The 22,828-nt window shown below is 40.3% G+C and overlaps 1 long non-coding RNA gene across 2 annotated transcripts; it reads right to left on the bottom strand.

Moving 5' to 3' along the window:
• Positions 1–2,206: 2,206 nt before the first annotated feature.
• Positions 2,207–22,186, bottom strand: LOC115337720. 2 transcript variants are annotated; one of them, XR_005931673.1, is made up of 5 exons: positions 21,445–22,179; positions 20,447–20,599; positions 5,949–6,034; positions 4,959–5,620; positions 2,207–4,798 (listed from the first exon to the last, which is right to left on the bottom strand). It is a non-coding gene; the product is annotated as an uncharacterized LOC115337720 (long non-coding RNA). The 2 variants fall into 2 exon arrangements; XR_005931674.1 differs by lacking the exons at positions 2,207–4,798; positions 4,959–5,620; positions 5,949–6,034 and adding an exon at positions 15,814–18,913 and having other exon boundaries at positions 21,445–22,186.
• Between the last annotated feature and the right edge of the window lie 642 nt (positions 22,187–22,828).

Genomic DNA, 22,828 nt, shown 5'->3' on the forward strand with positions numbered 1-22,828 from the left:
CAGTGTATTCTCAGTGAATGATGGTTTAGGCTCTGCACTCCTGACAAATCCAAGATCAAGTTGAATGACCAATTGCCCTGATACAGGCTTGGAACATCTCCACCTCTGCAGCACTGATTATATTGACATTTCCCTTTCCTCCTCTGCTCCTTCCCCCTCTGTCTCTCCAGGACGTGTTTTTCTCTTTGCCTGTTCCTAGTTACTTTTTTACTATCTTTCTGTCGTAAAGGAAGGCTCAAGCAGAAACATTAAACACTGTTTTGAGGAAGAAATAAACCCCATGTCAAATTCCGAATCCTGCATCGCTTAGACAGGTCTGAAATCACGTAGGAAAATACCACCCAACTCAGTCTGAGGTGGGCCAGAAACGTGTTGGGTTTTTTGTTTTTTTTTTTCCTGAGAAAGGTCAAATTGGATAATCTAATGGCTTGGTCTGGACTTCAAGGCTGCAAATAAGATTAATGAAATGCTAGTGGGATCCCAGGTTGCGGTGACAGAGCTAATACAGCATCTTTTCAGCCACCTGGAGGAAGGGGTACCACACAGGTCCAAGACGAGGTCGGGGAGTCAGGGGTACGCTTTGGTATTCACCTTTCCCAGGTTCTCTGGGAAGCACCGGCTGCAGCAGTCCCTCTCCCTCACTGGTGCTCCCTGGTGCAAACTCATGGCAGTAGGGACCAGGTTGGGTCCTGATGTCCCCTCTCTTGGTCATAAACTTGTCGTCAGCAGACCCACGGTTGAGCTCCTTGGGTGGGAAGCACTACCTTAGGGTAGTTGGATGCTGTAGGGGATTCAAGTAATGGCAAGAAAAACACGTAAGAGGCATCTTTACATGCAAGTTATGCCACCAGAGAACCGTGCCTATAGCTTTCTATGTTTCTAAAAGAAAATATTCAGCAAATATTCGCAGCACTCAGTGGAATGAGTCTGTGAAATGAGATCGTACACTGCCTTTAGTAATAACACCAAATCAAGCACCGCAAAGATAAAGTACAAGGGGCTATCAGGAAAATGGAGTTGATTAGCTGTCATTCCTTGACTATTTCTTCTCTGTTATGTATTTAAATTTGTAATTTTTACCGTGGTTCACATGGTCAGGTGCAACAATAGAGCAGCAGAAAAAGAATTTTGCCCCAGCTGAGTGTAAAGCTCCAAATTCAACAGTTTATTTCCTCCTTGAGGGATACTTTTTCCATACTTTTTATCAAGAAAATGGATCAATGACTCACTGCTTGCCAATACAACTCACACTACGTTTGCTCATTTCCCTAGAAACGAGACACTCAGAATAAAAATAAATGTCTGTTCTCACCACTTCCTGTCCTGCTCTCAAAAAGAAGTGTTTCAGGGATTTAATTTCTCATCCCTGGCTTTCCCAATCTCTCTCTGCTTACTGCTGGGAGTGTCCTGCGACAGGAAAGGGCCCTGTCATGTAAGCTGCAGTGTGTTAATGACTTCTTCCAACTAAAAATAGGTACCAGAGCTATCTTCTGGTTTGTTCCTGTTGTTTTGTATTAAATTCCAAATGCCAAACATAATATAGAGCTTAGAATAAACTCAACCTTTTATGCCATTTAAATGCAACAAACTGCTTCTAACAGCCTGCTTTGCAAATGTACTTGAAATCCTATTAAGTATTTGCGATGTGGTTCATGATGTGTCCACGCTTCAGAAAGAATTGGTATATGATGCATCTGCTGACTTGTTTTAAAGATTAATATTTGCATTATTGGAAGCACTTGGGTGACAATCAAGAATGAGGCCACACTAGGATCAGTGTATGTACTCATCACCTTAGGTCTTCAGAAGGGAAATACCTTTGAGTTAATGGTTCACTGTCCCAAAACCTCAGTGGGTTAATGGAAAACATTGTACTTCATTAGTGTTTTTACCAGTGAAGTTCAAATCCAAAATGTATAAATGTACATTGAATCACTGTTAATCACCGTAACATTCAACACCATGTATCTGGGTTCAGACAGCGTGTATTCATCCTGTACATGAAAAATATGGTCTAATTAACTTCTTCTAATAGAGATGTAAGATATGCCAACAAAGCACAATGCTTGCATTTATTGTGTAAAATATTATGTAATTAGATAACCCCTGATAGTGAATGGCTTGGGAAAAAGACTCGGAACTAAGAAAGGCACAGATTCTGATTTCAGCAGCATCTAATTTTATTTGGACATAGTTGTTACTTGACACCTCTTCTCTGTACAGTAGTCAATATAACTGCAAAACCCATTGACAGCAGGGCTCTTCAAAACGGTTTGTTCAACTCGAAGATAAAAAGTTCTCATTAAACACGTCCAAGTATGCCACTGTGAAAACAGTCTCTCTCTTCTTTCTGGCTGTTCCTTAGTCATCAGAAGTCAGGCTGTGAAAAAAATAATGCATGACACTGATGCCTTTTTTTAAAAATACCTATTAATAATTACAGCTTTAATGAATGGCCTGATGAACATTTCAAATCCCAACTCAGTGGAGCAGCACTAACACTACTCCTCCTACCAGCACCATTAGCAGGTCAAGGCTGCAGAAAGGGGGAAAGGTTCAATTTTTGGAAGTGAGTGGGAGCGGAGGTTCTGACTGTGTGGTCCTGTATGTCTGACACTCTCGACTTTTCGCTGAGAGTGCAACTGAGGAAGAGGACCTCTTGCGGAGGGTGGCTGTGACAGTGATGAAAAGCAAAAGGAACACTTAGGGGAGAAGGGAAAGCAAATTTGACAGACAGAGTGGGATGCCTTTGCCAGCTTCAACAACACCTGCCACAGCCGATGAGCATCAGCTGGCCAATACGACAGAAACTTCTACGGCAGCATCTCGGTTCAAGCCATTCATTACCAGTACAGCTGCTGGGGTTGGCTTGGTAAAGAACAGCATGTTGAGCATGTCAATTTTGACAGGATTTTACTGGAAGATTTCCTTTTAACTTTTGATCTACTGCGGTTGAGCTCTGTGAATTTTTTATGACAGCGTGTCTAAATCTGCCCCTCCCCATGTTGGTGGACCTCCCAACCCTCTCTTTGCATCCTCTTGTATTCTTCTCTTTCTTTCATCTGCCCAGCCCTTATTTTTAGAACTGCCTATTCAACTTTGCATTTCTGATGTCCATATCTTTCATTCAACTTTTTCTTACAGTTCACTTCTGTCAAAAGCCTATAAATCTAACAGAGACAGGAGACTATTATCCATTTTTTACTTCTAATTTTCACTTCTAATTTTTTCTTTGGTGTGATTTTGATGATCCTACATGTAAGCTGCAAATATCGAAATGGAAATAAGTTAAAAAAATATTATTTGCTAAATCATAATGATCACATTTTGATTTACAAGATCAGGCAAGTGATCTGAAACTGTATTACGGTTTCCAGCCAATGATAGACAAATTGCTTAATGACTTGCTTCTAGGAATATACAAATTTTATTACATTAATGAAGGATTTTCACCTTCTTGACTTTGTGAATAAGCTGATATAGACACAAGTATGTCTCAGTCTGAAGATAATCAAATGTGTGGTGGGGTGAAATTTGCTTACCTCCTGCTATGCAATATCTAGTGATGTTAAATTCAGAATTAAGATGCAAGTCTGCACAGTTCCTTTGCAGATAAGAATGTTTTCTTTCCTTGAATGCTAAAACGGTTCCATGGCATGAGGTAGAAAATTTGTGGTACAAAAGATCTCAAGAAAATAATTGACTCAGTGAATAATTTATTGAATTTACTGAAAATATTGACCTAGATTTAATGTTTCCACATTCAGAACACAGAAAATGAGTTAAATTGGTATGTTGAGTTAGCCTAGAGTGAGACTGTTGCAGCATGATTAATTTACAAGTGTGAGTTCTTACTCTTGAAAAGCCATTTAGCTATTAAACGCTCTGCTTGGGTTATGCTGACATTTTCTTCGCACTAAGTTGATGACCTATGGTCTGATTGTGCCAACCATTAGTGAAGAAAAGAGCTGTGAAAAAAGAAATTGGGAATGATTAGCAGGCTGGGGGATAGGTAAGGACTGCAATTCTGGGTCTTCTGACTCTTCATTTTTTCTCCATCACCTTTGAACAGATCTGATGCCGGGTCCTAGCAGCCTAATATCTTGTCTTAACCACTTCTTCTGTATTCAAATTGCAGATGCCATTAGAGAGTCTGGTGCACCGAAGTTTAAAGTACCTTAATTGAGTGCTAGCCTTCTTCTCAGAAGAGTGGCTGCTAGACCTGCTTATGCTTTTGACAAAAAAGCATCCAATAGCAGAGAAAGTTCAGAATGGAAAATATTATTGAATGTCCAGCAAGGAAAGCAAGAGCTGGAGATGGACAACAGGACAGTTGGGTAATACAGAAAGACTACGAAACAAAAACGATACTAAGATGAATGTAGTTTTCTATTCATTGTGTAGATTTCTTTTGACAGAAACCCCTTCCTTTAGCAGACATCAGATAGCCAAGCTTATATGATGTCAGGCCTTCCTAAGAAGCAGAATAGATCACACAGAGTACAAAGCTTCCAGATTAGAGATGTACTGCACCTGTAGGTATCTGCCTCTGTAGACATACCCTTCCTTACCACAAAGCATTTTGCCCTGCCTGATTTACATGAATTAGGCAGTTCTTGGGTATGTACAGCAGTCATTGAGCCAGCCTTGCCCAGCCCCAGGCACTTGAGCATGACTGTCGGCAAAAATCTCCAGAGAAAGAAGCTGCTTGCTGCAATCTGTCAGCTGGTTGAAGCTTTCAACAAATATTATTCTGCAGAAATGTTCTCTGCAGGAAGAAGTTCACAAGGGCATCACACTATTTTCAAGAAAAAGAAAAATTGTGTCAGCAAATGCTGGCTACAAGGGAAGGGTTTTAAGGGGTAGGGGATTCGAAGATGGGTTGTGGTACTCATGAAGGGAAGTGTGGAAGTGTGTAAGAGGAAGGATGAGGTTAAAGGGGGATAAGCAGCACAAACCTGATGGGGGAAGCAGTGAGGACCTCCAGGAATGTAGAGAGATGGGAGGCCAGGCTTGGATGCTTGCTGGAAAGGGGTCTGACTGGAGTTCAGGCTACAATACCACAGTGTTTTCAGTCACCCTTTAAACTGCTACTTGCAACACTTAAGTCCGTAAGCAGACAAGGAAAAACAACTCTGTATGTGCTAGTAGCTTCAAAATTATAATTATTTAAAGAGAACGGTAGAAAGCGTTATGTGTTGTAACAGGACCATGGGAAAGAGAAAGGAAAAGGCATTTTCATCTCCTTTGCTTCATAAATAAGTGACCAGGAGTGGGAAGAAGGATTTAGAAATCCCACAGTGTCCCCTACTTTGCACAATAGTACCCCAAGCACTCCTGTACAGCTCCATTAACTCCTACAAAAGCAGGTCCCTTTCAGGGCAATGATAACAGGAGATTCAGGGAGGTGTTCTATTTGCAACTGAAGACAACCAGCCCTAGTCATCTACTTACAGGTGTTATTGTTGCAGAGGCAGGTGTCTGACCTCTCTTCCGAGTCAGTGGAGAGAGCCCGGGGAGTGAGTCTCTACCTCAGGATGAGCCGAGTCTCTTACCAGACGCGTTGGTTTTGTAGGTTGGATGTCATTGACTAGTATGGGAGACTGGATGTCTACTTTGCCTGTAGACACAAATTAAACATCTTAATGATTCTCAATGTGAAAAACGTATTATCAAGTTAGACTCAAGATACCTATTTCTTGGGGGATGCTGAAATCTCTTAGTACGTCTGCAAAACTTATCAAAAGCAGGAAAGCAGGAGTTAAGTTAGTCTCCAAGCTCCTTTAACTCTGCCATCTCTGTGCAATGCTGCCATGCACCAGCAACCTGCGTATTTTGTGTCTGAACTCTTCTGAACAGGAACTACCACCTATAGGCAAATACAGTCTCCCCCACAAGACAAGATACCACCCTATACTGCAGAACTGAAGACCCTGTTTCACTCTTACCTGTGTTACAAAACCTGTCACAAGCTGAACGTACTCATGGAGACAGTCCCCACTGTCAGATTCTTGGCCCTTGTAACCAGCAAGCCCTGCAAAAAGAAGTAGTGGAAATAAGCCTACTGGGTCCTCTCAATGTGTAAGAATCTCTTTTCTTTGATTGTATGTAGGGCAGTCAGCCTGAAAGGATCCTCACAAACCAAAGGGAATGGCGTACCCAGACTGATCGTTTCCATAACCAGACCTCTGATACTCGGCGTCTTTTGTACAGCAGAACTGCTGCTGGCATGTCAGCCAAGTTGCAACACTTACAAAACTTCAGGAATGGCTGAGGAACCTATCACGGAGCACCAGCCACTGAATCTCTTTTGGAAAGCACATCCTTTTTAGTTCACAGGTGGCATGTGGAGAAAGAATTGACTTGAAAATTACAGCAGTTCTGCAATTTTGTCAAATTGACATAAATCAAGGAATGACTACTTAAAATAACCAACTCTTTACTCCAGTACGTGATCAGAGCTAGAAAATGATGTTGAAGCTGGGAAGATGAAGAGATGTTTAGATATGCTGCGATCACAGTTTTCAGCTATAAGCATGGGAGTGCGCGCTCTGAGAATGGAGCAGATGCTTCCAATTATCTGCAATAAGGAGAAGAAGGGACATTTGAAAATGTAGCTGGTATTAGGTGGTTGCAAGAAGACTCTTGGATAAGGAAGCAAAGCATGCAAAGTGTAACAAAGTAATTTTACTTTCACAGCACATTAATTTTAAGACACTGCTCTATAAGTTGAAAAACTCATGTGTATTCTGATGTTTGAAAGCAAAACAATCAAACTGGAAATCTTATTGTAGAGTTTTTTTCCTATTTTAAACCATGACAAACTTTATTTATGAACTATTATTTCCTTTGATATTCTAAAATGTTATTCAGATTTACATAGATTTACATACTTAACTGCGGCTACTGCTTGCTCATATAGTGCTTGTATATGAACTGGAAATAAGATTCCCATAGAAAGGGACAGCTTGTAAAATACAGAACCGTACAACATCGAAAAGAAGACACATAAATGTAGCCCTTTTATTCACCCTTTTGTAATTACCTGGGGCATGTTTCTGGTTTGCTGTGTGCTTAGCAGGGTGATGTTCAGGAAGTCTGAAAGGTCTGCCCAAACCACGTATGTGCTGACCGGCAAATTCCTTTCTTGTCACTTGTTACTTCATCTATACTAGCTCAGGCCGCCTGCACTCTCTGCTGGTGGCATGCCCCTTTTTTTCTCCTGAACCTTGTGAAAAAGAACTATAGTCAATCTTTCTTTCTCTCCAGTGAGGTAACTTGTGTTAAGCGCGTGTTCCAGCCAGACCTTCACGCTTTCCCACCACCCCGCTAGTTTGGCTGTTGTGAGCTTGTCCATGTGACGCACAGACGTGTGAGGTGCTATCAGAAGACACAGTGGTAAACGCAAACAGGTTTTGGACAAGGGTGCCCTGGACAGGCCAGCACTGAGCTCTGGATCTGGCCACATCCACCCACGTAGCCAAGCACTTTGACCATATCAACAGCATGTGCCAAATGAGCCAACGAGGAAGCCACAGTTGTGAGTTTGTTCTCCCAGACAATCCCAAATGCATTTTCAGCTGTTCAGTTCCAGCACTCTTCTTTGCTGCTTTAATTGTCTGGGTAAAAAAAAAAAAAAAAAAAAAAAGAAAAAAAAAAAAGTGCAAGCAACTAGCTAGATGTGAAAGCAGCAAGCTACATCTAATTTCCTGGGAGTAGCTCACCATTACCTGGCAATAAATACACTGCAGCTTATCTGTCTTTGTACTTATTTTGCTACATCTGGGACATCTTGAAATGCACAATGGTCAATAAAACAGAAACAAGCTTTCAGCAAAAGTTTCATGCTCTTAGCCTTGTTTTTATTTAAAATGGATCCATCTTGGCTGTATGGAAGGAACTCTCATTTCAATTTGCCTCTGCAAAAAGTAGGAGAAAAATACTTCAAAGATAAAATTAGTACTAAAAATATGAACTTATTGACAATTGAGATAACACTTTCCTGATAAAATAACTATCACTTTTTAAAAGGTCCTCTTTCACTCCATTGCTTTTAGATGTGAGTGCTAATTTATATGCAGTACCTGCACACACTAAAGCTTATCCGCACTTCAGGGACAGCTTTAAAATCCTGTAGGAAAATGCTCTTTTCTTGGCAGTTTGTGCAAAACCTCAAATACTAATGACTGAAATTAATTTGAAAATCATTGTTTTGTGACTATATGCGCTCAGTAGTACTACCTAAAATTCTGTCTACGGACAGGAGTGTTGAAATTGATTTTAGGTAATACGTTCTTCATTCAGCAAACTTCTTACTGATTACTCTGAGTCAGATAATTGTTCTTACTCTTGATGTTCTGTTAAGTTCCCCAGATGATTTGACATTGGCCTTTCCTGGCTAATTTGTTGTGGCCTGTAGAAAGAGTAGATAATGAATTCTAAATTGCAATTAGATGCCTCATTTCAATCTTCCTCAAGAACCACAGGAAGCTGCTCAGCAATGATAGGGAATTAAAGGAATTCTGAGCAGCTGGGTGTCACTCCTTCCTCCAAACTCTGATCTACTATGGGCAAGTCAAGGAAAGGTAACTGCTTGCTGATTTGGATGGATGGACAGAAGTCTTGGGGCTTATTATTAAGACTTCATTATTTGCGATCAATCAATGTCATTTTGTAAAGAAAGTGACTCCACGTCAGTAGATTGGGTACACCATAAACAAATAAGATCCTATGTCCTCATTTACCTGCTTGGGGAGAAAAGACAAGCAGTTCAATTCAAAGAAGAAAATCTGAAAGGATATTATTAAAAATGTTTAAAGCTTCTTCAAAAACTTTGCAATAGGCCTTTTAAAATATATCCTGATGTCTGAAGTTTGTTAAACAAAACAAAGTTCAGCAATGATTAGTGCAAGAGGCTAGGAATTCAGATGGATGGTCTGTTGAAATGCTGCCAGTGTTACATCCTAGCTTTGTGGGCTTCACACACCAGCCTCTTCTGCCTCGCCAGTGTACACAATGTACACATCAATCTTTTTTTTTTTCCCTAAAATGCTGTATCGCAAGAAGTTTAAAACAACAAAATATAATAAAGACAAAAATTAAAATGTAACCAATGACATTATTTTAACTTAAATTTCAATTAAAACTTAATGTGTTGTAGTATAATATCAAGAGTACAAGGGGCACTTGAAGTTGAATTCATTGGCCTTTAGTGGCATTTTAGACATCCTGGAGTATCTGTTTACCAGATAATATAGGACCTATGGGAGACTTCTGTCCTTCTGGAGCAAGGAGGTAGGAAGGATGACCTAGGATGTCTTAAAATTATGCTGAATATAATTTTGGCTAGTAAATCTCACCCCTTTTCTCTAGGATTACCTTTGAAAGGCAACTACAAATAAAACTCCTCTGTATATCTGTTCATGTCTGATTTCTACTATACATAGCTGCTAAGTAGCTTTATTAATATAGGTAAGTAAACCAGTGGAAACAGAAGTATCAAATTTTCTTTTCATTTTCAGAATTGGCAGGAGGTACATTATCTTCTGAAATTCTGCATAGAGATATTGCATAGTTAATATTCTTTAATGACAATTCTGCGTGTTAAATAGAGTTACTGAGTGATTCACTATGTAAATAAAGGTAATTTTAATCTCAGCTGAGCACGGTCCACATCTACTGTCATGTGACAGATGGAATGAAAGATCTAGGGAGGATCTAGCTGGGACTCCTCAACCAAAATGCCAGTTATGTAGAGTCTGTAACCTTCTTGTTTTTTCAGGGCAAGGCTAAAATAAATCAGGAGAAGAAAAAAATAACATTAGTGATATCATACATATTTTGGCATAGAGGTTAAGGGAATTCTCTGCTATTATGCATGTGCGTTCTTTAAAATGACATTATGAGTATGTCCCAGGTAGAGACATACGGGAAAGAGCACCTTACAGTATATTTGCATATTTTGATGAACATCAGCATTTCAAAGGCCATTTCAATCTAGCACAGGTGTTTCAATGTGGTTTGTCAATACGTTTGCATCAAATATACATCAACCAATTTGTTAAGAGAAAAGTTATTCTCCTACAAAATTGGCCACAATGAATATGTCATAAATCCATATCTAAGCTAAGAAGTAAATATCTGACTTTAGATAGGATAATCAAAAGCAAGAAATAATACCAAATTAAAAATTAGCAGCTGAGCAGATTTCCTCTGACTGGAGTGCAAGTGGAACACAGTGCAAGTTGACAGGCAACCGATTTTTGAACATGATATCTCGTTGCTCTATTCAGTCACCCAAGCAAAGGAAGTGTTGAGACCCATTTTCCCACTTTCTGGTTTGACTACTAACTACTGCTAACTTTCTGAATCAGATGTTCACATTCAGGTGGATAGATCATTTCTATCACACAGGAGTCAGGGTAAGGAACAGTAAATACTGTTAAGCGGAGGCCTAGGCTTTGTTGTCATAGACAACTTAGACCATAACACAGCTTGCTACATAAAATGGTCAAACTCAATAGAAATTAAAGACACACACATAGCACTATCCAAATTCAAGATTTAAAAAACAATTTAAAAAAAAAGAGAGAGTCTTCTTCTAGAGGGCTGAGGCTGACTTCTGGCAGTGCCTGTAGGACCAAGACATATTTTGGGTAAGATATGAAGAAACTAAAAGTAGTATGAGAGGATCAACAGACAAATTGAAAACTAAAATACTGATATGAAAATTTTTTGTGTGACAGCAACCATCTGTATTAACTATTTTGTTAGTCTGCACACATCTTCAATGTGCAGATTAATAACCTGGGTGGAGAACCTGGCCATCCCAAAGACTCCCCAGGTGGTTCTTGCTGTAGAATTGACCAAACTGTAAAAGATAAGATACTAGACAATAGTCAGTAGAAACTGTTCCTTCAGGTGTTGAAATGAAAGTGTAGGACAATTCTATGTATATAGTTAAGATAGTTAGGATATGCTTTTTATTTAGTTTAAGGTATTCAATAGTGATGGATCACACATGTGCTGGCATGGTCACTCAGGACCATGGTTCAGCTGGCTATACAAATGAACAGAACATCAGTTTGGGGAGTATCTCCTGATCCAGTTGAAGGTGCTGCTGGAAAGACCCATGCAACAGAGACTCCTGTTACCTCTCAGACTGCAACTGGCCTGCTCGTTTGTGAATTGGTTTTCCCACCTGTTTACCCTATGCCAAAGGTTTTTCAACACTCAGTCCGTGAGTGTCTGTGCTACTCTGCACTTGTTCTTCTCTGACAGCAAGACAAAGTCAGCCTAAGCTTGGATTGTGTAATGTATGAGCTGGAGGTGAACAGGCTAGCTCAGGCACTGGAGAAGTATAGTTGTATTAACAGGGTGCTTTCCCTGGGCTGATGGTACTCCTCAGCCAGATGAATAGACCTAGGGGAGTACCATGCTAACACAATTAAAGCACTTCTAGCATCCTGTGCTGGCTGCTTAGAGGCAGCCTGAGAATTTTTTCAATACAGATATTCTCTCTGAGACACTAGAAAAGATGGGCTACATTTTCTTCCTTTGCAGATGTTTTTTTCTTTTCTTTTGTGTGTAGATTTTTATTGCTTTGGCTTCAAAGAAGCAGGTCTACAAGAGCAAAAGATGACAGCAGCTTTAGTCTTTCTAAATTAACTTTATTCCTTTTCCTCCCTAAAAAGGCAATTATTATCTTCCTAACACCATCTGAAAAACACCAAATGGTTTCTCTTGATAAACCTTTCTTTGCATAAAGGCAGAGGGAATTAATAGTATTGGTGAAATGAAAGCCTTACATTTCAAATAGTTTGATTGATATGTTTCTTCTAATTCTCTATCTTGAACTACATGGTACTCCTGGTGGTAGCTTGCCAAAGGAAGAAGCAGGCCAAGATCTCTTTGTTTACAGCCAGGAATCTTGGTTAATTTAGTGCAATGATAGGCTCGCATAAGGACTGTTTATTCTTTAGAGCCATCTTCTTCTTCCACCAAAATTAAGACTGCAGTGTGCCATGGTAGGGGTTGGTTTTAAGTACCGCTGTGAATGTCTTTCATTAGTTAATCATTAATGTCAGCGCTGTGTTTAACTGCCATGTAAATTTGCAATGAGTGGGAAGGGACAAACTTATTTTATACCTTTTGTAGTATAAAAAGTGATGAAACCCTAATCTTGCTCAGAACCTCCAGATACCATTGTAATTGTCAAATAAACAAATAGGGATGATAAAACTACAACAGTAATCAGGTCAAATCAATATGCCATACCTTAGGTCTCCAAGGAAATCTTAGATCCCTGCTTCTGTAACAGCATCTGTTTTCAGTTATGTTACCTACCATATGTCATTTATTAAACACCCTTTTTTAACAAAGGGGAAAAAGATCCACATGATACAACTATATTCCAAGTGATCTCCAGTTCTACTCCAGCGCTTTCTTATGTAAGAAAGCAATTTTTGGTCTGGATTCATGCAAGAACAAAACAGCCTGCCCGTTTCCTATCTTTAGGCAGATTTTCCAAAAATAGCTTCAAGTTAGTTAGGCCAGAGTGCCTACCCTGCCTTTCTCACTAAACAAAGAGCATGGAACAAAAGGGAATGGCAAAAGAGACTCTGGCCTTACGGAAGAAAAAGCAGTTTTGATATCAGGTAACAAAGTTCTTCCATCTAATTGGAAAGATATGGCTCAAAAGGAGAATTGGAATTGGGGTGAAAGATATTGAAAGTTGAGTCCTTGCTCTTGAGGAGCTGGTCTATATGGAAAAGCCTGACACTGGGGGTTCTTTCTTAAGAAATTTAGGCTTATGCAATCTTTATACAAAAAGGAAAGCCCCAAAAGATTTCCCATAAAAAGACAGCACAAACCAGAAGCAGCCAATGGGTTCATAAATCAAAAACTTTATACTGAGATAAGTTTCATGCGGAGAAGGTGGATGGTGAGGAACTCCACTTATCTATGGCTCTGGGAACCCTCCACCTTCTTGTAAGACCATGACAGGTAGAGAGAGGGAGGGTGGTATGGAGTTCCCTTTGTCCAGGGTTGGAAGGACTTTCCAGGTGCCTGTAGGACCATGATAGTGCACAGACTGGGGCTGTGTGTGTTTTCTTATCCTTAGGTCAATGCCTTTGCAGAAAATTACAACATTCTCCACCTGAGTGGCAGAGGAGGGAGAGGAGAGGAGCGTGCCATGGTCTGGTCACATCCCTGTCCAGGTGTCCAGCTGTAAGAGACAGGAGAAGCAGCAAAGGAGGAGCAGCCACCCCCCCCCATTGCTATGGGCAGCAGCCCCTGCCCTCGCCTCCTTGCCCTCCTCTCCCTGCCCTCTCCTCTCAGTCCTTGCTCACCTGGATATTTGCCTGCCAGCCTGGGCTTTTGCAGCCCTTTTTATACCCATCCTGGTCCTCCCATGTCACCGACCCCCCCTGTGACACGGCCACCACCAGTGTTCTACCTGCAGGGACACAGCCATGACATCAGAAGGGCTGGTGCCTGGAGTTAGTGCTGCATCACTGTGACATGGCTATTATCTTCCACCGGTCAAGTGAAAAGAAAAAATTAATGAATAATAATTATAATAAAACCTGAACAACTGGTAATGCTGGGGAGGAAAATTAAGTAGCTGTAGCGGCAATTTAAAGGACAGCAGCTCAGCAAAGGTTGAAAGAGAATTAAAAGCAGCAGGTTCTACCTACTGCTCAGTTTTAAAGATTTATGTGGTACTTGCTGCTGAGATTTGTGGGTTTGAAGACTAAATGATGGAAGAAAGATGCTTGTCGAGTTAACTGAAGGTAATATTTCACACCTTTTGAATTAAAAACATGTCCAGTGCCCAACCCTGCATCCATGAGTGGCTGACAGTGCTGAGGAGGTTTCATCATGCAATTTCATTTCTTTCCCAGAAATGAACCAAGGATTTTGCCGGACACTCTCATGTGCTACATACTTCAGTTGGACACTACAATAAAATACATGAATTAGCTTCCGTCTGCTTGGTTCACTGCAGGCTATTACATCCTTTTTAATTGACAGGACAAGAGGCAATGGGTGTAAACTGAAATACCGGAGATTTCATCTAAACATCAGGAAACACTTTTTCACTGTGAGGGTGATTGAGCACTGGCACAGCTTGCCCAGAGAGGTTGTGGAGCCTCCATCTTTGGAAATATTCAAAACCCATCTGGACATGGTCCTGGGCAGCCTGCTTTAAGTGGCCCTGCTTGAGCAGGGGGTTGGCCCAGATGATCTCCTGAGGTCCCTTCCGACCTCAACCGTTCAGTGATTCTGTGATTTTTGGTGCATGAAAGTCATTGCTTTCCCCATACTTAATTTCTCATTGATTGTTTTAGTTTGGCAGATGTTAAAGTAAAAAGGAAAGCAAGAAAAACTGATTATGTAGAGACGAGAGGTGACCTTTAAATAATCAAGCGCAACTACAAATGATAATAAACTTCTTCCAGCAAATTGTTGCAGATCCTTTAAATGCTTCAACTGCTGTGTGTGTCAACTTTACCTACTGTTGACATTCAGAGACAGGCAAACAGGGAAGTGGTTGGAAATTACAGGATCCTGTTGGTAAGAGATAGGGTAGAGGAGTATTTAAAACATGTCCCTGGAGTCCTCCCAGGGACCCAGTATCCAGCTCACTCAGCTGGCATGCAGAAGATTGCTGGTCGGCCTCTATTCCCTTCGCTGCTGTGTTTAACATTGACCTGAGAGGAGACACTGGGTGGCAAGGTCATCCCAGCTTCCCCTTTCGTCATTCTTTTGTTTCATTTGCTTCTAGGATTCCTCATCTAATGGTGTCTAAACAATTTCTGGGTTTCAAGAAGCTCCAGGTATTTTGCCTGCGATCAACTGCACTGTACTTTGTACACTCTACACTAGACAAGGCAAAAAATGCATTAAGAAAATCACTTGTGGCTGTGGGCTACCACATAATGGTTTCACAGTAGATCCAGAGAGCTCATGTGATCCAGTGAAGCGTGGTGCTTCACTTCCAATAGCTATGACTATCTTGTGATGATCACTGTCTTGTCAGCCCATTGTCAGAGGCAGCATGTAATAATCAGGTGTTTTATCTCCCAGCAAGTATCACACACTTTCATTTTCTGGTTTAGTGGTTTTGTTTTTTTTGTCGGGATGGGACAGGACAACTTTTAAAAAACACAAGCAAAAATAGAAATGAGAGCGCAAGCACCATCCAGTGCATTACCCCCATTCCTTAGCTGCCTCACTTGCTTAATGTGTTAACTTTATCTGCTGCTGGCATATGCAAACAGTCTCTGGAAATGCGGTTGCTGTTCAGGAAGCAGGGTTGTATAAAAATAGTCACTGTAGTAATAAAGTATGGTAGATGTCTTCCAAGATGGAGAGAAACATGTATCTGCTACCCAGAGAAACCTATGGTTCTACACAGTCGATCGCTGCAGAATTGTATTGATTTGAGAGAATTTTAAAACTTGCTTATCAGTGTACAAAAAAGAGAGAGAAATAATAATGCTTCCAGGAGGGCAAGGGTGGAGCAGGATATAAACAAGAGCAAAACAAAACAGAAACCACAGAAACCTACTGAACAAACTATCGGTCTGTTTTGTTTCTTCTGGCTTTAATCAGATTCTCATTTTCCTCCCCATTTATGGATGATTTGACTTTTGGGGCAGTTTGAGAGGACTGGCATGGTGATGTCACCAAAGGCTGTGACCTACTTCAATCCTCCCTCCTTCCTTTCTTTTCAGAAACTGGTAGTCTTTCAAAGGGAAACAGGAGAGAAATGGGCCTGTCAAGTTTTAACGATGCAGAAAACAATAAGGAAAACATGTTTTAATGTGGTAGTCTTCATATTTTACACAGGAAATACAAATAGGGAAAAAGGGATTTAAAAGATCACCTTTAAGGCATCCAGTTCTAACGTTTCAATAAACAAGTACACTGCTCACTGAAAAACAAGCTCTTTGATTATTTTTCTAGCCCCCAGAGAAGCAGCAGTAAAATCATGAGGACCGTTATAAGATGTGAGTAAGAAGCAGCACCCAAGGAAATGAAAAAAATATTAGAATTGTTATTATCTATGCTTACAATAGAAGTATTGCATAGTAGATAAGAACACTGGAAGGATGCTTTTTTCCTATCTTGCATTATATCTTTCTGAACAAAACCCCTGTGTAGACAACAGAAGCTTGTTCTAATAACAAAAATGTTGCCTGAAATGAAATTCTTGACATACCAATCATTCTCAGTAGCAAAGCCATTTTTCATATAAAACATGGTTTGGAGTAGGCTTTAATGAATGTCTCAAACCAACTCACGGAGCTTATTTTCTCAAGAATGGGAGTATTTAAATAAATTTAATAGAAAATCTACCACAGAAACACCACAAATGTGCCCCGCAAAATCAGATTATGTATTTTTAAAGGACAAAAGGGTGCAGCCTTTCTTCAAAACTACTTGAATGTATATATTTCTTAGCTAAAATGGATGATAGTTTTGATTAAAATTAATTGCCCACTGTGAAAACTTCTCCCATTGCACCACAACCAAGGAGTTTCTAAAGTGAACATGCTTCAGACTAAATGCTGTGAAAGGAGAAACTTTTTTCTGCTATAGCTACAGCTTCTCTCTCACTCTGAAGGAACCCTTATAGACTAATATAACATAGTTGAATAACTCCTTATATAATCTGTTATGTCAGTCTGTGAATTCATTTGCTATTATAACTTAATGGAAAATTTAAACTGACAACTTAGGAGTGAATTTACTAAGGTCTGTGGTGGTCTTCATTTTAGCATTGCTAAAAGTGAATTTGGTGCATGTTCTGTAATACATCCCCAGGGTATTTCTTTGCAAGTGCATAGTCTCCTTATCCGCGTTGCAGTTAAATCAAAACTTGTAACTCAGCGGTGGACAGCAAGTGTAAAAGATCACGTTAAGGATCTTGTCTTAGGGTAAAAAATCATCAGCAGATGACAATGATTGAGTTTCCACTTCTGTAAGTGCTATTTTAGGTGCGCGTGCACACATGCATACACATGCGTGCGCGCACATGCACGCATGCACATATATTTATTTGTTGGCCAACAGTGCTGTTACTCACTCCACCCCAAAATGCTCCATGCTGTGTTACCAGAACTGTATGTAACAAAGCTTTTTCCATAATTTGTTCTGAAAGAAAGAAAAAAACCCAAACACTTACAAAACCTAGTTTGATTTTTACGTGGATAAACAGAATGCCAGATTATACCTCAGCTAGCTCCTAAAGATTCACAAGAAAAAAATATATGGGTATTTCATCTCACCAGAAAAATTAACTTGTATATACCAGCCAGCCTGGAACAAACAAGCAGCAAAGAGTGATCTTTTCTATCAGGGGGTGCTTCATGAAACATTTGAAAACAGGAAAAGGAAAATAGAAAATAGAAGTGGAAGGCTTTTTGAATTTCAGCTAGCTCAGTGGTTTTCAGAAAGACAGAAGTGAATTCCATTCATCTCATATGAAAAGGAAATCGTATTTCCTATATTCCTTAAAAAAGAAAGAAGAATTTTAGCTTGTGAGCTATAGCTTTGTTGTACTGTGTGTCTCTCGGACGAATGAATGCCTCCACGTTGTCTTTCTCGACATTTCAGAATTCCTCAGGAGAGTGAGAAATCAGCAAAGATATAAAGAAAACTGCCCTATGACTTGAGGCTAGCAGCAGGCACCAGGAGACAGCACTGACAGGCAGGGCAATACATGCCATGGTAGCTGCAGCCTCCTGACTCCGCAGCGTTCGGATGGCTGTGTTTGGCTCATAAAGCAACATTTAACACGGTCTTTCCCTGGCCTGTGTTAAATAATAAAAGCACCATTAAGACAAAGTAGTGGGCCTTTTAAAGGCAGGGAATCTCTGCCAAATATAATGATCAAACCAGCCTGACTAGTAGATCGGGGGCAAGCAGGAAGGGCAACAGCAGAGGGTGGCAGAAGAAGCAGAGGTTTCCGCAGTAGAGATCCAGAAAAAGGAACCTAAAAATTCTAAGCAATTTAAAAGGGGGAATTGCTTTGTGTCACGTTGCACTTACATTTTGTGCTGGAAAATAAAACAGGTCCCTGAAACACAACAGTTGGCTGCAGCAGCAAGTTCTTCCTGAGCTGAGGAAAAAAGCCAGATGTCTTACAGACAGGCAAGCAGCTGCTTTCCAGCCATTTAATTGCTATTTTATATCCAATATCTAGCTCAAATGTGCCACGCAGCTATGATTTATTTATATCACATGGCTCTTACTTACAGGTCGGCATCTGACTTTTAAGTTATTGTTACAAATTTGTGTTCAAGCCTCCTTCACCTGTGCTGTTTTACACTCCATCTGTCCTCCTAAACCAGGGAACAAAACAATTACGTTTCTCTATTTAATAAAATGTGTAACTCAAGTTCTTATTCATCTTTATCTAAAGGACAAAAATAGTCAGACCTCCATTGACAAATGAAATTGTTATTATAACTTTCGTCATCACTGGAATAACAACATATTACTGTTTATTGGTTTTGGTTATTGGCAAAAATGACAAAATACCTCAGTGTAGTTTTTTTCCTTAAGCAAGTTAGTTCAGTCCCATATACCATATCCAATTATTAGTTATCCTTCTAGTTGGAGATATGCACAGAAACATGCTGGGGAAAAAAGTGGAAGGAAGATTCAAGCCTGTTGCACAAATCTTTACATTGGCCCTAGGCAGCCGGTTCATTACAAGGACTCCACCTCAGAGTGACCAGCCTGGTGGGCAGCAGATTCTTGGAGGTCAGGAAAGTTTTGGTGAGTGTGCTGCTTCCAAGCACCTGCCAAAACAATATGTATATTTTCACAGTCGTGACAAATTGATAGAATTCCTCAAAGACTTTCATACAGTTGCTGAATTCTTCTGATTCCCCTTCTACAAGCAAAACATCAAAACCAAGAAGAAAATGGTATTACATCACCTGCTTCCTTTAGAAATACTGGTTTATAAATGTCTTGGAGATATACTGACTACACATTACCTTAAATTTCAGGGTCACATGACAACAATTCATGATAACACTTGATCTCATCTGCCCACTAATCCGTCATCTCTGATTAATTTAACATCCCAACCTCTTAAGCAGCTTCCAAATGCTTTCAGATTTAAAATGATAATAGTAAGACAAATGTAGAAGAGTAGTTTGCCAGAAAATGTATTTCTCGTTTTCTTATCAAATATACATTTTTTTTCCCAAAGACATGACATCAGCTTGAGGACTTGAAATGGAGGATTTAATGTGATTTATTCACGCAGAATCCATTTGTAAGGCTTTAGTTCCTCAGTATTAGAAGCCAGACTCATTTCTGTAGAAGGCCTTAGCACTGACTGGTAAGGTTGGGTATGGATAAGGTAATGCATTATACAGTGACTTGGTCACATATCAGAAGTGCCTTCTGTCATTACAACACTTTCATATTTCCCCTTCAGAGACTGCCTCGTTTGGCCGTGCTGCAACTAAACCATCTTTTCTGAGACACGGAAAGGAAATCCAAAGTAATTCCAATGTAATTCATAAATATCTTTAAAATTTTCCTGAAAACATTTACTGCACATTGTATTTAACAAACAGAACATATGCCAGTCCGGTGTGGTACAGTAACCCTCCAGATATCAGCAGTACTGTGAAAGCTTATCTCACTTCTGTTAGTACGATACAGATGGGAAATGACAGTGGCAGAATCCTTCAAAATCTCTCATATTTTTAAAGTGTATCTGCCTGGTGAAAGGCTTTGCTGGAGTTTGGAACAGTCCACCCCAGTGACAGCTCAGTTATCTGTTATTGAATTGCTCTGTAACACTCTCTATTATCAGTTCTTCCACCCTCTCCCTGAAAATAACATTCAGCCATGGTGGCGTTTCAGGGACTGAAATATCTGGGAATAGTCTTCGAGCCAGGAACCGGTTCCAAAAACAACCTAATGGACAGTTCTGGATAATGGATATGTCTGGGGTGGGGGGAGTGGTGTGAGGGTAATCAACCCCTCAAGGACAAGTCTTAAACCAAAAATGGGTAAACTTCCTATGAAATGTTTTAGCTAGTTCTAAAAGTGAAATTACACACTTATTACAAAATGCTGTGTGCTTTTCAACAAATCTGCATACAATTCTAAAGCCCTCTGTCACACAGATGTTTTGTCACACACGCTAGTGGTGTTGCTACTCGGTAGAACAGTTGCAGGACGCTACCACTCCTAGGCAGGAATAAGCTACTGCGTAACTAGAGGTTGGCATATTTTCCATTGAGTTAACAGTTTTAAAGTAAAAAAATTCAGGACTTTAGTAGATCAGAAGCCAGAGGAGCTAGTTGTACAGGTCGATCATGAGGATGCCTACAGTCCGAGGTGTCACAGGAGCTCACCATTGCCGATACCAAACTGCAAGGGGCAGCGGGAGGTTGGGTCATACCAGGGCAGGCAGGGAGCCCAGGGAGCTGGAAACTGATTTCGTTTCCTCCAGGATTAGCACCACAATGCAGGATGGCAAATGCTTTTTCGCAGCTGCATGGCCTTACCAACTCCCGTTCATCTCACGATCTTCTCCAAGCTCCTCGCTCCTTTTCTGAAAACAAAACAAAACAAAACAGCTACATGGGCACTCTGGTGCCTGTGCTTGGGTAGATGGTTATTGTTGTCTAAGTACAGAGCCATACACTTTTTCTTATTGAATTACATCCTGGTTTGTCTCAGATCTATTCTCTAAATTATCATGAGTATTTCGAGTTTTAATCCTCGACCTGCATTTCCTCCTAACCAGGTATCATTTGCAAATATAATAAGCACCCTCACTTTTCCCCAAGTCATTGAATAAAATATCAACTACTTCTGGAACAAGGAGATTCTGGAAAAAAACCCCACTCAATGTATTGCTGCAGTTTGATTTCTTTCTCTTGCAGCATTTTCACCTAGACTGTATGTTCCTAGCTTACTTATGAGAGTGTTCCAGGAGACCATGTCCAGAGACTCACTAAAATCAAGATGTGACATTAGTTGTTTTTCTGTAGCCACATGAAGTGTTATCCCATGACAGAATGGAATTATTTTGGCTTGACATGTTTTTTACTGACCACTCCTTTCTCTTTATGTACTATTTTCTAAATGTTCGCAACCAGTATGTTAATAACTTTTTCCACTATTTCTACAGAAATTGAAATTAAGTATCTGGTTTATAATTTTAACCTCTCTCTTCTATTTCTTTTTAAAGATAGGCACTCTTTCTACCTTTTTCTAGACTTTCAGAATGTCAATTTGGACTAGCTGATCAGAAAATATCTCATTTACTTGCATAACTTCGAATGCTTTCTTTCCCCTTTCAAATTCTTGCCCTTTTTGTCATGGTGCCGGTTTCATGATATCTTCCGCTCACGACTGACCTTTTGAGTGAAACAAAGAAGGAACTAAACCTACCAGCTTTCCAGCCATTGTTTGCCAATAATCTTCACTCTGCAGAGAAGTGGACCCAGCCTTTCCTTAGCCTCCTGTACTTGTCAGTGCACTAACATGCTGAGAGGAAATGCCACTTATGCGTCACATGGTTTCACTCTCTGCTTTTGACTTTCTCTCTTCGGCCTCAAATGTTCACCCATTCATCTTTCTTTAAAGTCTTTTCCTTGGTGAGTGATCTACAGCTCTTATCCTTCCTCCGCACTGTCATAACTTGCAATTTTGCATAGTTTCTTTTGCATAGTTTTGCATAAACTTGCATTTACCATAGTTCTTTAAAGAACTGCCTACTGTGCTTAACTCTCTCTCAGAATTGTCTCCCACAGGATCTCACTTACTAGTTCTCTGACTTTCTATAATCTGCTCTGCTGAAGCACATTGCGGATCTTCCTGTTTGTCATGAATTCTGCTGCTTCATGACTGCTCATGAAGTGCCCGAGTTGTTTTTAACTGTTACTTTTTCCTTTAGGCTCTACCAAATTATGAAGATCAAATCTGGAAAATGTCATCTCTCTTTGCTTTCTCCAACTTCTATAACAAAAAGTTTCCACTAAAACTTTTCAAAAATTAGCCAGACTGCCTGAGGGCAGCTGTAGTCCTTGCCCAACGTGGAAATTCTTGTAATCAAAGTATGCTGATGGCACTGAGTTTGGATAATTTTGCTCACAAAGGACTCATCACGTGATTTCCTTGGTAGGTGGCCCACTATTGACTCCCATCAGGATGTCAGCACTTTTTCTCCTTTAAATGTTACTCAGGAACTATGAGGCAGCCTATGTCCCTCTTTATTCTTAACCTCAGAGCAAGTAGCGCCTGCATGTAAGGTAATGCATAAGGTAACACCTACATCCTTTTCTGTGTCTACCCGTCCTGAACAAGTTATACTGTCTATATTAATGTTCCTGGTTAGACGAATCATCCCATCAGGTCTTTATTAGGTCTTTTAAGTCATAACTTTGAAATGTATTTATACTGCTACTTCCTCTTGCTTGTTCCCCATGCAACTGGTGTTCAGACATCCCAGGGACAGAAGAATGAACCTGATTACAGAAGACAGATGGAGACCCCTAGAGAATAGCAGACATTGGGCTCTAAGAGACACATAGAAGAGCAAGAATGCCTGGTAGGACTCCCTTGTATTCAAGATATGTGGAAAAAAACACCATTGAGGCTCCTGGAGAGTCTCCACCCATTCGGTCTAAGCAGAACCCAGCCTGGCTGCAGCCAGTCGGCAGCACCTGAAGCAGAACCTGTTACAACCAGCTCCACATGCAGATTTAATCCTTATGCCTAGTTTTGATGCCCGTTGTTCAGATTGTCAGCGGTGACTCAAAGCCCTGTATTATAT

The sequence above is a fragment of the Aquila chrysaetos genome, chromosome 2 (assembly GCF_900496995.4).
Source record: "Aquila chrysaetos chrysaetos chromosome 2, bAquChr1.4, whole genome shotgun sequence".
In the NCBI taxonomy this organism is placed as follows: Eukaryota; Metazoa; Chordata; class Aves; order Accipitriformes; family Accipitridae; genus Aquila; species Aquila chrysaetos.